The sequence below is a fragment of the Vidua macroura genome, chromosome 2, assembly GCF_024509145.1.
Source record: "Vidua macroura isolate BioBank_ID:100142 chromosome 2, ASM2450914v1, whole genome shotgun sequence".
NCBI lineage: Eukaryota > Metazoa > Chordata > Aves > Passeriformes > Viduidae > Vidua > Vidua macroura.
Genome location: NC_071572.1, coordinates 38,903,455 through 38,919,274, shown reverse-complemented (window position 1 = coordinate 38,919,274; position 15,820 = coordinate 38,903,455). Strand labels below are relative to the sequence as shown.

At 39.8% G+C, this 15,820-nt stretch overlaps 1 protein-coding gene across 3 annotated transcripts in view; it reads left to right on the top strand.

Moving 5' to 3' along the window:
- The window catches only part of PCCA (propionyl-CoA carboxylase subunit alpha), a 272,572-nt gene that overhangs the window by 240,324 nt on the left and 16,428 nt on the right, over window positions 1-15,820 (top strand). The window contains exon 22 of one of the 3 annotated variants that reach the window (XR_008441592.1): window positions 10,804-11,021. The exons of the other annotated variants lie outside the window; for them this stretch is intronic. The gene's annotated coding sequence lies outside the window, so the exon portion shown is untranslated. The remainder of the gene's footprint in view (window positions 1-10,803; window positions 11,022-15,820) is intronic. 3 annotated transcript variants of the gene reach the window in all.

Below are 15,820 nucleotides of genomic sequence, written 5' to 3'. Positions count from 1 at the left end.
TTTTGTATTAAAGGGCAAAGAGAAATTCAATGCCTATAATCAATCTTAAGGTAGGATCTCAACTGGTACCAAGTCCTCTGACACTCCTTAAGTGGAACTACAGTCTTAACTGACTGCAGTAAACTAGGCCCTTGTTCATGCTGTAGGTCAGCAGGCTTTGAAGCTTCAAATATCATTCTGACTATGGACTCTGCAGTCAAAAGTCCTTATCTTCCAAAATTAGCAAATAATCAGAAAGAGGAAAAGGGAGTTGTATTGATTGATCATCTTTGAAGCCATTGGCTCCATGAAAGAATAGTAAGGAAGGACAAGTGCAGTAAGCGAACCTACCACAAACATGAGTCAACCATGAAGATGGCTTTGGATTGCTCTTGCATCTATTCCCTTATAATGGCAGTGAGCTATCTTACAGAAAACGTGTTAAATAGCAGCAACTAAAGCACTGAAACTGTGAAACACAGAACCCTTTTTTGGATTACAGGTGACCATACAACTGAGACTTAGTCACTCATCATGTACCTCAAACATTGTCTTCATAATCTGCACTGTGATCTTGAAGTCTTCGTATATGAATAAATAAATTACCAATTATCACATACCATATGAAGAGAGCAGGAGACACTGAGAATTCTGCCTTGTCTCATTTCAGATATTTAGTAGCAAATAACTTACAACCAAGCTATAGCTGGTTGAACAGGTATCTAGAATTCCATGTTTGGAAACAGTAGTAAATCAAAAGAGCTGGAGGAATAAAAGAAGTTGTCTGTATATGAAAAAGGGGTGGAAGATATGATCCATGTGACTGTAATTGGTGGATACAATTTCATAATGAGTGAAAATTGTCTGTAGAAAGTAATCCATAGAGAAATGAAGGTAGATAGATAATTGTCACTAATCAGTGTTACAAAAATCAAGAAAAACATCTGTGTGACACACTTCTTTGACAACAGTGTCTCAGTAAGATATATACAGATGTCTTTAAGCATCACGCTTAAAAGTTCAGAGCAGTTCAAATCCTTTTTTGCCACCTACAGCAAGATTCAAATACAATTTATGTGTCTGAGTCCAAGAAAGTGATCCAGGAGGTTTAGGATACAGTAACCTTCTGAGTGCCCTCAGGACACCTGAAATAGTTTTCACAGCTGTCTAACTAAAGGTACCTGTGTCTTCTCAGCAGCCCTGCTCTGTAGAACTGGATGTCAAATCACTTATCCTCCCTGTGCTGAGAGAATAGTCTTTGGAAAACATCTAGCATGGGTGGGCAGAATTGAGTTCAACCCAAAGCCTAGTAGCTGTGGCCACACTGATGAAAATTAATAGCAGTACAAGGTAGAGGTGGTCACTTTTTGCAGCTCTCCTTGCTGCTGAGAGTGCTTGCCTACAAGACTGGGGGTGGGAATTCTGTGCTAAGTTCCACGTGACAGAATTCAAATTTACTCCATGCCTACAATATGTTGTAACTGCCAAGTCTTAGAGAGGTAGAGGGAGAAACCCTGTGCTTGAGACATTCTATGGGGAAAGCAAATTTTGATCTCCATTTTCAGAACCATTTCCCTGTGTCAGACTAGGTAGCTGGGCAGAATGCAGTTTTCTCCTCTTCCCAGTTGAATTCCTTAGCCTTTAATCCACATAACTAGTTTTGTTCTTCCCTTGTCCTGTTTTTCCACTCGTGAGTGCATAACTGCCTGCCTTACACAGCAGCAGTGGTCTTCCTTGAGAACCTTGTAGTCAAATTTGTATTTTAATTATTGAGTCCATTTTGAAGTATAGAGTGCTGAGCTGCTTGACTGCCCTTTCACCACTCTGCTTGGTGTGTTGCAGTTTTCATCTACTGATGAAAGCACCCCTTTATTAGCCAGACCAGTATTGCATTGTCAGCCAAATTTCAGCCATGTTGGATATAGTTAAAATTTAAAGAAAAGAAAAATTTTTGCAATGTGTGCCACTTAAAAAATTTATTAGTGAATAATATTAGAAGAGTGATCTGTTAAACTTTGATCTCATCCCGCTGTGAAATGTCCTCAGTTCTATTTCTTTGCAGATTTGACAGACAAACTGGGAAGCTTTAAAACTTCCAGATAACCTGCATGTTTCTTCCTAACATTATACTGATGGATAAAACCAGTGCTAATTATTTCTAGTCCTAAAACCCTTTCCTTCTCTTCATCCTCACATTACTCTACACAGCAATACTCAGGAATTTGCCTTTCTCAGCAGCATTCTTTGTTGTTCTGAGTTCCTTTTCCTGTTCCCAGACTAGATTTATACAATTTTTTGATACGCAGACTCACTCCTGTTGCTATTTATGCTAAGTGTGATGAACTGGTATGTTGAAAATGGATATCTAACTCCATAGCTAGATATCCATATGTGTTGCCCTATCTATATTATTGCCACTAAAATTCTTTCAACTTGACTGGTTTTTACCTTGTGGTTAGTGGATCATTCCTAGTCTTCTCCCAGAGCAGAGAAATTCACTGATTAACAACAGACTTAAGAAGGAGTTCAAATGTCTTGTGAAGAGTGCTTTTGTGGTTTTTTTTGGTGTTTTTTTTTTTTGTTTTTTTTGTTTTTTTTTTTGGTTGTTTTTTTTTGGGGGGGTTGGGTTTTTTTTGTTTTGTTTTCTTTTGTTTTGTTTTTTTTTTTTTTTTAAGCAAAGAATGGCAGTTAAAAAAAAAACACAACAAAGTTTTCTACAGTTTTCTAGTGACTGAAATAAGTGCTCTGCAAGTTGCATTTCACCTTTTAAACCAGCAGAGATATTAACCTGGTGACCCTGGAAAACAGCTTTTGGATCTAAACAAGTGGTAGCTCCAAGTGCAATATTCCAGGTCTATTGTAGGTTGTTTGAGCAATCATTCTGTTGGATTACACTCAGAAAAATGCTGGTATGAGGAATAAACATAGTTTAGATACATAACAAGATAGGACAAAATGTGTAAAATCTGGGCACCCTGGTCTGGTGGGAGGAATCTCTGCCCATGGCAGGGGGCCGGAACAAGATGATCTTTAAGGTTCATTTTAAACCAAACCATTCTGTGATTCTGTGAAAATGAATCTCTAAAAGAAATCCTATAATGGCAATTGCAAATATATTTCCCATGGCCTTAAAAAGAAAGATTGTTCAGTGAAGTGGAGAACTGATAAAATATTTATTCAAAGTCCGTTATCTTTGAGTTTGATTTGCATTTAAAGAAATATTCCTAGCTTGCTTTCTGCACTGTTTTCATTAGGAGGATAGTCAGAGAGTTTCACATGATACTTTAATTGTTTTGTAAAGAATTGTGTCAGTAACAGAGATGAAATATGGGGATCAGTACACTCTGTGAATGCTTCACAAAGACTCAGTTTAATTAGAAAATTAAACACTAAATCACTTTAACCAAGAATTTCATAATATTTCTGTGAGGACAGAGGTTAAATAAATTGTGAAGTAATGGCCAAAGCTCACACAATAATAACTTTGGTAGGAGTGGCTATGAGTTACTAACCGAGATGCTCTAGTGTGATGATAGTTTGGGTGATTGCCTGTTACTGCCCTGTTAAGCATATTTCACAGGATCACAGAATCCTTAGTGTTGGATGGGACCTCTGGAGATCATTTGATCCAACCCCCTTGACAAGTCAGGGTTGCACGTAGCAGGTGACGCAGGAACGTGTCCAGGGGGATTTGCAATGTCTCCAGAGAGGGAGACCCCACGCCCCTCTGGGCAGTTTGTTCCAGTCCTCTGCCACCCTCAGGGGAAAGTTCTTCATGTCAGGATATTGCATACAGTATCATTCATCACTTCATCTCCACTCCCAAGTCCACTGGATAATATTGCTGCTCACTGATAAACGAGTCCCAGGACTCACTTCTTACAGGAGTGTTAAGGGTTTGGGCTAAGACAGCTCAGTCATAAGTTGTTTAATCATAGAATCACATAATAGTTTGGGTTGGAAGGAACCTTAAGCATCATCTCATTCTAACTCACCTGCTGTGGGCAGGGACATTTCTCACTAGACCATGTTGCTCAATGTCCTGTCTAACCTGGCCTTGAACCCTGCCAGGGATGGGGCATTTGCAGCCTTTCTGAGCAGCCTATTCCGGTGTCCCACCAACCTCACAGTCGAGAATTTCTTCCTAATATCTTATTTAAATTTACTCTCAGTTTAAAGCCATCAATCACCCTTTCCCATGTCACTAGAGACCCTTGTAAAAAGTCCCTTTCCAACTCTCTTGTAGACCCATTTATGTAGTGGAAGGCTGCTAGAAGGTAGAAGTGGCCCCTAGAGCAGAACTGGACCCTGTTCTCCTGACTTTTGTGGCACATTTGGACTTGAAGAAGGAAGTGTCTGTATTATGTGGTACTGAGGAGGTAAAGCTCTAAATATGCAAAGCAGCAAAGCTCCAAATGTGTATTTTGAACCAGGAAGGAAGATAGAATACAAGTACCTTCACTGCTAAGTGACGCATGATCAGGGATTTGTATTGCCAGATTGGATTTAGGTGCTTCAATATTGCTTAAGTGTCCTACTTCAGGTGTGCAAGTCCTTTTGAACCTAGCCCTTAGGTAGTAGCAAATGTTGTCATGGAAGTTTTGAATTACAAAAGCACTAGTCTGTGACATAAAAGAGCATTTTAAGTCCTACATGAATAGTTCTGCCAGTAATCATGGATGCAATAGCATGTATTTCTAAATCACAAAAGTTAGAGAATGTGCATCTATTGCTAATGTATATATCCTTCCTAATGCCACAAAACAATCATTGGAAATTTGATGGTAGGAAACAGGTATTACACCAGTACTGTGCTATGGCTAAGACTTTCATGATGATTTAGTATCCAGTGTAATTCAAAAACTATAACGAAACCCCATTTTATTACCTATAATAAAATGTATATATTTTGTGTGGATTTTCATAGTCTTACTGTCACTCTTTTATTTTATTGTATCTGAAATAAAAATGTAATTTTTTTAAACTGTGGAATGAAAAAGTAGAGTACATTTAAGTGGTTTTTCACAGCCCCCTCCTGAAGAAGACAGTAAGAATGAGGGATTAATTTTTCAAACAATTTTTTCCAGGCAGATATGTCCTTATTTATGTGCAGTGTAGTAATTCACTTGGTTCTTACTGAATTCAAAGTTCTAACTAAAGTGTCTTGGGTGATACTGTGAACCGAGTGAAATTAGTGGGACTACTGACAAAAACAAATCCAGAACAAGACCACATCCAGGATTTAAAGTCTCTCTATCTCTAACCTGGCCAGTAATGGTACTAAACCCCCTAAATCAGTAGTCAGGCTGTGTAATTGCCATGGTGTGAGAAGAGAATGTCTGTCAGGAAGACATATGGAAGAGATTATCACACCGTTTATATAAAACTGCACCATCTTGGATGACCTGAGTTCTCACACGTGTACTCCTTTTTCACAGCTTCATGACCATCTAGACCCCTGCTTGGAATTTTGAGTTTGCAACAGCCTTACAAACGTATCTGGACTTGCCCAGGTTCAAGGGGCTTCATATTTAAACTTTCCTAAATCTGTATTTCAATCCAGAGAGGATTAAAATATACTGAATCAAATGTCTGTAAAATGGCCTTGGCCTCCTACACACATTTTTCTCCAGTTGAAGATGTCATTGTGCTACCTGCTGTACAAAACAAAACAGAAAGATGCTGTGGCTTACCAAGTAGTATTTGGAAGTGTTCCAAGGCAAATTAACAGACCAAGTTCTAACCAGTGCTTGCCCAACCATTAGAAAACTTAGTAAGCTGTGAAAGAATGCAGTTTGCTCTGCAGTTTTCTCCCTATGAAATGTACCCACTAAAACCATTTTTGCAGTCAGTGGGAATTAAGGTCTATCTAAATGTTCTCTGTGGTTGTAAGTATCCTCACAGTGAATGAAAGACCTCTCTCTGCTCTGCTTTTTCCTTCATTTAAGTGAGTGCCAAAAGTAGCACTGAGCTTGAAGGGGAGTCAAACATTTATTATATCCTGGCCACCCAGAGAGGGAAAAACATTGGCATCTACAAATGAAGCAGCATTTTCTTAACCTTTCTGTAAATTAATTTCACTCAACAGGTTGTGGTTTTTTTTTTTTTTTTTCCTAGTTAGGCTATGTTATATCCCAAATCAGATAGTACTTTCCAAAAAGTACTTCCATACTAAACCTACTGAATAGCTTGCAAACTTGTAGTTAACCAAAAGGAATTGGGGTGAAAAGTAGTAATTACCCTACAGGTTTTGATTTCCTATGTAATTGGTACTTCAGTTTTACACATCTTTTTGGCTTTTCCCTTTTTATACGTAATTACCTTGGTTTCTAGTCAAACCAGACTCTACAGGTTGCTTTTGTGAGCCTTAAGCCATTTATTATCAATGGACTTGCTTCTTATTGTTGTGAAATCCCTTACTCCAACAAGTTACTGTGTCAAGACATACAACTGAGTTCATAGTCACCTGTGACCAGTGCAGCTCATGGCAGCCTTTATTAGTTGGGGGCATCTGTGTAACTCCTCAGACAGTGAACTCCAGGACAGCTGAACCAAACTTCTTTCTGAAGTATTTCAAGATGTAGTCATAGGTGATGGTATTACCTCTACAGCTGCTTTCCATGTGTAAGAACAGGAGCAGGGCAAGTGGCTACTTATGAGGGCAGCATGTTTTCATTTTCAGAATACTGAGCCTTTCTAGCCATGCTGGCTGTGGTACAGCTGAAATCTCACAGCAAGCAAATATTATAGTTCCATGCAGGTAACTGTAATAGGTATAGTTACATGGGGGTTCAGACTATCAGCACACTTAATCTTGCCTGCTACCACTGGGTCTGCCCCTCACCTTTTCCTGCATGCGTCCCGTAACAGTGGCCACTTCAGTGGTTTGCTTGGTTTTTTGTTTGTTTGCTTTGCGGGGATTTATGCTTTGTTTGTTGGGTTTTTTTTAGGGGGTGTATTTTTTTAAAAAATGAAACCAAGATCCTGTCCCATTTTGCAGCCATCTGGGTGTTTTCTGGTACACAATGCAGAATCAATTGTATGGTTCTTGTCAGTGGTTACATTTTTATTGTTATGTAAAATAAACAGGTCAAATGTTCTTGCCCATTTTTAATACTTGTAGAAATAAAATTTATTTTAAAATTAATACATGTTAAAACCCTCAGTATTATGTAATAGGGTTAGTCATGTTTAACCACACTGTCTGTACATAAGATATATTTTTTCCTACTCTAGATCATATTCCATTTTTAGAGAGTATGATTTTGTAAACACTTAAGCATGTGATCTGCCTTATATTAAAAAGAAGTCCTGATGGCTCCTGTTGACCTGGTTACCTGTGAAAAGTTAGGCAAAAGTCTGCAAGGCTGGGACACATTTCAGAAAACAAGTAGTTGCTTTTTCTTGTGCCGATATTTTCCTTTTTCTTGTGCCGGTATTTTCATGCTCTTTTTCAACAGATTTTATCAGAGAAATGGAAATTATTACAGTAGGAACTTCGGGTGTTTTCAGACAAAAAACAAGTCACTAATAATGTAACCAAGTAATTTTCACAAAGTTGCAAGTGTTTTGGCAGAAACTTGTTTCTAACCAACCTGCAGATGAGTTGAGGCAATGTTGTGTGTTTTACCCATGTTCCACATGTGCTACTCAGGGCAGTTCTCCCAGGCTTTGTCATTACATAGCAGATTTAAAGTAGATGTTTGAAGTATAAGTTGACCGTATTTGAAGCATAAGGGTGATGAAAGTGATGCATTATGTCACTGTAGTATATTGACATTATCAATTATGTGTTATTAAACAGCTTAGCTAACTGAATGATTTACCTTGTGTTTAACTGCCTCTTTCAATTAAAAGTAGCAAATGCTGTAGAACTGGGGCACAGTCATAGAAACCATATATTTTCTCCTGTTAACACCAGCACTGCTGACATGCAAGTGATGGGAGTGTTGGCATTTTGCTGCAGGCTCTAATGGGCTAGTTTAAATGGCCTAAAAAAAAAGTGATTAATGATTAGGAACAGGACTGTTACACAGCTTCACAGCTCTTTTCCTCAGTGCATTTCCATTTGCGTCAACCAGCTGCACACTTGGGAGGTGTTATTTCAAAGTAGTCAACACAGGAGCATTTTTCTACTACCATTTGTTTCTATTTCCTAGGTCCCTTTGGTTGTCCAGATATAGCTAGTGTTTCCTTAAAGTCGTAAGCTTTAGTGATAAAGGAGGATATCCTCAGACTAGTATGTTTGGTGACCAATATCTAAAACTGTGGAACTCTATTGTCATTTCAAAATATCTTTACCATCACTCTGCTTACTCCTGTTTGGTTTATTGTGTTGGAAATAATCTAAAGGTTCCTCTTGGAGTAACTGAATCACTTCATCAACCACTACATGATTCCCCTCTGCTATTCACTTGATTTTTGCAAGCAGTAATTTGTACATTAGTCCTGCTTGTTTGTAATGGGTAACTGTCCACCCTTAAGCCCTCCCTTTATATACAGGGATACATATCTAAATGTATATCTGTTATGTGTATTTCTTTGGGAGCTGAGATCAATAGACACTGCTGCAACACCACTACCCCAAGTAATAATTAGGTGCCATGAGTAGAAGAAACAAGTAATTCCAAAAGAAAATTAAAAACAAGGTTGGAAAATCTAGCATCTCACTCTTTTTAATGAACCTTAGGAGAGTGAGGTGTCTAGCAGACATAATGCATTCTCTTTGCTCTTTCAAGCTAAGGCAATATCAAACACTGGTGTAGAGGGGATTGAACACTCAAGGGGAAGGTATCTTGTACTTTTTGGAAGTTTATTTCACTGTACTGAGATCTTAGAGCTTGTGGCTGAAAGTCAGCACTTGCTCTCAGGTATCATGTTGCAAGAGAAGGAAATGCATTTTCTTAGAACAGGACGTTTGTGTAGTGTTTTAGTTGCTAGCATTTTTTAGTAATCAAAGTATGAAGCTAAGTCTTAGCTGTGTACAAGTTCAACCAAGTTTTCTGAACAAGAAACTTAAAAAAAAAAGTTCATACAATAATTTGGGAGGCAGAGGGGAAAGGGGGGTGTAGGTTTAGAGTGCAGTGGTGTTGACTGCAGCACATATACTAGATCCACTCTTTTGCAGAATAGAAATGATGCCAAACAGATTTGCAGTGTCTGTGGGGGCATAAGCATGCCTCAGAGGTGAGCACATCACCAAGTTGGCTTGTCCTTGAATGTGGTGTTCAAGGTGGTATTGTAGCTCATCTTCCTTTTTTAATGCTATTTTTAGGAAACTAAGGCTGAGGCAGGCGTGCTGAAGGCTCCATGTGTGTGTTTGTTCTGTGGCTTTGCAGTACCTTTGACTCAGCTGATGGACTTCAGCCAAACATATCAGAGAAGGAAGAATCATTTATGGTCCAACCTGTTTCTTGAATAGAATGTGTCCAGGTGGAGGAGGAAGCTGTAACTGTGTGGTGGGGAGTGTGGTCAGAGGCTTTGGTTAAACTCGAGTTTTTTAAGATGAGAGAATGCAGACTGGGGAGTGCAGCTGGGAATACCCTCAAGGCTGTAATGGTGTTTTACATGGCAAACAACTACAAACCCCATCTGAGAAAAAACAGGCCTTGATAGTCCTGGTGCTGGCACAGCTACTTGTTACTTCTGACAGATTCTCCTCTTCTTTGTGCAATAGACAGACGAGGATTTATACTAGTTTTCTTGTCTGCATATGCACGGGCCAGAATATGAATAATTTTTTACTAAAGGTGTGAAAAGCTTCTTCCCTTCTTCCTCCTTATCCTTATTTGGACATTTAGCTTATCAGTAGCCACTTGAATGTCTTGGTTGGTTTTTATATTTTTTTAAAATTTATTTTATTATACTTTATTTTTTCACAGACATTTTCTGTTTGCAGAGCCTGCATTTCTAGTCCTTGGTTGGGCCAGGCGAACATCTGCTTTGCACAGTTTGCAAGTGTTACTTATTAACTCAGGCTCCCCAAATTTGGGCAGTGTGATGCCTGTTCCCAGGCCAGGCTCAGCCTGCTACTTGTCTTTTGGAAGCACGTGTAGAAGTTCATTACACACATTTATTCTTCAGTTTTCTGCTTGGCTTGGATTCACTTCTAAGATTCTGTTCTGAGACGATGATGTAAACTATATAATAAAAAAAAAAAAAAATTCCTTAGGCACCCGCGCAGCACTTTCCCCCTGTAGTTCATAGTAGTACTGCTTGTGGGCCGGTTTCAAAGGAATCTCATCTCCATATGGTTTTACCCGATAATCCTTTATCCACCATCTTCAGCTCTCATTCCGTTGCTTTCTTGCCTGTGGCTACGTTTCTATCTCTGCATCAATTAGCACAGTGATTTATACAACAAGCAAGCAGTTTAGAGGTAATGGTACACAATTAACATCTCATTCCACCATAAAGGGTATGCTAAATACCCCAGTCACTGCTTTCTCTGCCTGGAATTGAAATAAGTGTTTGTCCTAATTCATATGCTATCTGATGTGAAGTGGGCCTGCTTTGTACGGCACTACACCATTAATCTAATTATAGATAGCTGCAAATGAAGTGCTGTCTGAGCACGGAGACTGAAGAAAATAGCGCTTTTGTCATTTAGCATGACTCTGTGAAGCAAGATCGCACTTTACACAGCAGCATGGCAAAATGGGAATCTGAATAATATTGCTGCCTGTTGCATCTTTTCTAATTACAACAGCATTGTAAACACAACTGGGCGCTGATATAAATAGAGCTGTAGATACGCTGTCATGTGGGTTGTAGGAGAAAATCCTTAGTGTGCTGTTGTATTAAATGATGCATCCTGATTGACAGCTACCTTGAGACTGCGCTGATGGAGTTGTCAAAGCATTGTGCGACCGCGCTGCTCCGGCGGCGGCAGCTGCGGCCGCTGCCGGCTCCCTGCGCCGCCCGACCGGGAGGACATCGCCGGCTGTCCGTCTGTCCGCTCCGGCTCTGCCCGCCCTCGCTCTGCCCGCTCGGCCTCCGTCTGAAGCGGAGGGAAGCTGCTTTTTGCATGGCTTTAACCCTTGGTAGGTTTCTCTAGAGTGTTAATTGTGTATCACACAAGGAATGGAAAGTGGGAAGTGCGGCTGAATTACAAGTCTAATTAAGTTTCTGCTGCTGGAGTGTGTACTACGTGGTGGCGAGGCTCCTCTAGGTTTTCTTTCCCTTTTGCTGCTGCTAGAGGCTCATGATTTTTCTGACTGCTTTGATATTTTTATTATTGTTATTTTTTTCATTAGCTGTCTCTGTAGCAGTTTGAGTGTTTGCTCCTCCATCAGAATAAAAGTGCTGTTATTTTGTACAGGTGTTAATGCCAATCCTCATCACCACCCTGTGGAAGCAAATTAGCTCTAGAACTCAGAGCTCGGGGAAAAAAGTGATTTGCAAAATGTCCTTTATCTCCTTGCTCAGTAAGGAGTCCTTGACTCTGAAAGAAGGTGGTGTCTGACATCTTTGAGTAATATGGAATAAATACATCATTTTCCTGCTTAGATGCTGTGGTGGAAATCTAAGCAAGGGTATGGTCATGGTGTTGACGTGTATAATGGTTAATAAAATAGGCAGCGTGCTCATTGTGTTTGGAACTGGAACATTGCTCGGTATTGCTTCCACTGAATACAGAATAATGTACTGGAGTGAATTGATGACGTCAAACCACAGGTGACAACAGTGAAGTGACTTGAGGCAGGACGTGGATTAGGAATGCTGAAGGGAAATTATGTGACCACAGTTAATACATTTCACTGGTTCCAAACCCGAGACTGTGACGCTAGTGAAAATAATGAAGACGCAGAGCAGACAATTCTCTACTGAAATCTGAGCTACATAAGATTTTCACCCTTCTGACCACAGGAATGACAGACATTTGAAAAACATGGTTGAACACTTAGGTAAAGCATGCTGAAAATCCACATCTGGTCAGCAGTCCAAACACTAACGTAAGTAACATATGGGTAGTGATTACTCTATAAAATCTCCAATGGAGTTTGAACATTTACAGCTTCTGGGGACATGAGTTTCAAGTGTACAGGGAAGATCATATTTAATAAACTAATGTGAGGTGTAACAGAATGTAATTTTGAACATTTTAGTGAAGATTTGCAATATACTGATGTATATGATAAGGGAACCATATCTGTGCAAACTACATAACTTGTTTTTAAGCACAGATGGGGCAATATATGCCTTGGCCATCTTTTTTGTAGCAGTCAGTCTACTTGTCTACTGACTTGGGGGATCAGTAGGGAATGTACTGACAAACACCCATAAAACCCAAGGTATAATTTTCACTGTATTTGCTTTCTTTTCCCCCACCCCCACCCTGTATTTCTATTACTGCACCTTTTTGTGTTATTTTTGTCATGGAGATTTGGTTGTAAGAGGTAGTTTTGCATTTTACATTAACATCTAATTCATTTAGTGAGAGAGGTAGGACAGGATGCTGTTACCCTTAGAAAACTATTAAGTAACACCACTTTCCCCTACTATAATTTTTGTCAACTGACTGTGGACTCCAGTGGTCTGGTGGAAAAGAAACACCTGTTTTGTGCCATTAAAAGCTGTATGGCTTCTTTTGGTACTGCTTTATTGACTTTACTTTGGCTGGCAGAATTGGGCTTTGAAACCCTGTGGAGTGGAGCACTGGCTGGTGACAAGGACTCATCAGCACAGATCTGATGGCTAGCAGATTTCCCTGCTCTCAGAGTCCACCTGCAATCTATTTATGACTCCAACAAATGTTTCTTTTGGTTTAGGCCAGTGGAAACCTCCTGGTCTCTATTTATAACACAAACTTAACAACCTTCCCCAATTTACGCCTCCTCCTTTCTCCCATCTCCTCCTCCTTCTGAGCATAAAGGAAGAAAATCAGAACCTCATCCGCACTTGGTTAGCAGCATATCAAACTTCTGTTTCCTATGTTCAGCATTGTTCTTGCTAAATCAAAGGCATAGCAGCAGCGTTTGTCATGTAATGAAAATATGTGGTATTTTCTTAATTGTCTTTGTTGTGGCAGCACTGGTGGGCATTGTTTGACATAGTCTTCCAGAGAGTCCTGTGGCTCTCACCCAGCTGCACCCGAGTTGGGTGAACAGCACCCTGCACCCCACTCCACAATTCATCTCCAGGGATAACTAGCAGCACTACAAAGGGATATTTATGCAGGTATTTAGTGGGGTCCAGCCAGCAGCAGAAATACATCAAAGGTAATCTTAGAGAAGGAACCTTTCTTTGCACTATGTCTTTTTATATTCTGAAAGGTCATTTCTGAACCAACTGTGCCAAAAAAGGCCTTTCCCCAGAAGTTTACTGTTGTTATTTTTTACTTTTTGATTACAGTAACTTGCTTATCCCCCAAACAGACTAAAGAACAATAAACAAATACAAAAGGAAAAGGAACAGCTCATCAATAACAAAGACCTGCGTTTTAAAGCTTTGAGAGTACTGACTCTTACATCTCACTCCAAGCAAAGCAGGAGTCCTGCAGAGAAAGGAATCTAAAAGATATGAAAATTATAAAGATAGTAAAAACAGTGTTTGGTAGGGATATTTTAGCTTGGTGTGGAGAACTGAGCTTTAAAGTGCAGCATACTGAGGAATGTGTTTTTCCCCCACTGCTGAATGTTGTGAAGTGCATAGGGAATTCTGTATTTCAACCCCTGTGAAATACTGTAACCTAGATGAATGCAGAAGGTCTGGCTTTCTCTTCAAGTTTAAATTTTGAAATTGGGCAGCTCAGGAGTGTTAATGTGGCTTAAAGAAACTAAATGGCATCTAAACCTAATCCTTTGAAATCATATGAAAATAGTCTCTTGCAAGAGGCAACAATACAGTCCACAAACATAACTTATTTATGCATTCTTCCTTTTTTTTATTTATTTATTTTTAATTTATTTTCAAACTCTGAGTACAAAGAAGACACCAACCATGGATATTGAAACTGTGCAATTTGTTGTAATTATATTCCCCCCCATAGATTTAATGAAGGACTTTTAAGTATAATTTATCTTTGATAAATAGTCCCTCTACACAGAATGTTTATTAGATTGACAGCAGAATACACTCTGCAAGCTTTTTTTCCTTGCCACTTATGACTCAGATGAATTTTAATAGGAGTAAAAAGCTTTTATTTGCACAGTAATTTCACTTAAGGATCATATCCTTCAGAAACTGGCAGACACTTGTATGTCTTGATTGCAAAACAGACACTCAAGAGTAAAGAAACATGCATAAGATGTTATTATTTGACTTGTCACACTGCTGCAATTCTATTTGCAGCTTATGTCACCAATTCTCCTATGGGCATCGCCCGCCCTGTCCCTGCACACGGAGCGTGTGTCCGCGTGTGCTGGCACACGTGCACCTGGCAAAGGAGCTGCGACCAGCACAGCGCCCTGAACGCGGTGGTTCGGCGGGGAGAGGGCTGGCTGTGGTTTGGGGTGGAAATCGCGAGTGCCACAGTCTCAATTGCCATGATGATGCCTGCGGGAGGCCTGGGGTTAAAGCTGCTTTCTGCATACAAAATGGTGCTGGTTTCCCCGTGCCACGGCAATTGTGACCGAGGCACATGGCTGGGAACGCGTCCTCAAATCTTTGGGTGCCACTTAGAGCTTCAGGGAACATCGCTGTGGCGTTTTCTTACACTTACTGGGGTGTGGTGTCAGGATCGGCTCATGTAACTATTTGCCTCTGTTTCCGGTTAGAAGCGAGTATTTCTGAGTGAATGGCTGCACTGTTTATCTCACAAAATGTTGTGTGTCCACGCACCATTTATGGAGGATGATAATCCTCTGTTATTTTGTTTTAATTCGGCTTTGAAAGCCGCATTTTAAAGATGTCACTGCAGAGTTAATCACCTTTTGCATGTATTTCTAAATACCTTGTTCTGCTTCCTGCAGAAGCAGAAGGTAGAGTCCCCCTTTACCTTCACCATAAGGATATCGGATTTTTTCTGTCCATGTGAAAATGAAAAGTAAAGACATTTTATTGTTAATAAAACAATAGCTAATTGTTTTGGAGGAAAACATACTGTTCCAAGCAAGGTGTTGAACTTTACATCAGCAAAATACGCATTTGAATTGTAAATACCGTCCGTCGGATGCTTATTATTAAAACCTTTGTTTAAATTATTGATGAAGTGCGGTGCTGGCCTTCGCTCGCTGTGCCCTGGCGAGGCGGGAGTGTCGCACAGAGACCTGCTGCCATCTACTGGCTCCGTGCGCTCCCTCCCGGGTGCCGTCCGTCCGTCTGGCTGGCTGAGGGCAGGGAGCTCGCCAAGTAATGGCAAGATTTTAAAAACTAAAAGCTCTGGGGCTGAAATCACTTTAGACAATATTTATATGCCTTCCGAATGGTTTCATTTAAAGGGATGCTCTCACCTGAGGGTCATCATATTCCCCTCTGATTTTAATTGCTGTAAAACATACTAGAGAAAACAACACTGTCTCCAGATAGGTAATGGCTGCTGAATGGGTTTTATTGCAGATAAAGCATATTCAATACAACGACATTTGATTGTTCTACTTATGCACGAAAAATCAGAATTGAAACTGAATTAATAGGATTTAATTGCAAAATCCGAGGAAATTACTAACTTCAAACATTAAATACATGGTAAATGCTTAAAAGGTAAATATAATGTTTAAGATCAGTCATGTCATTGAAAGTCTGTCAGACTTTCCCAAAAGGTCGATTTCCAGTTCATCACTGCACTGGAAAAGAATCCCTCAATATTCCTTATCCACCAAAGATAATGTGCAGCAAGCAGAAGCGCATTTTTGTTTTTAAATTTGAATCTCCCCTTTCTACCCCAGTTTTAAAATGAATC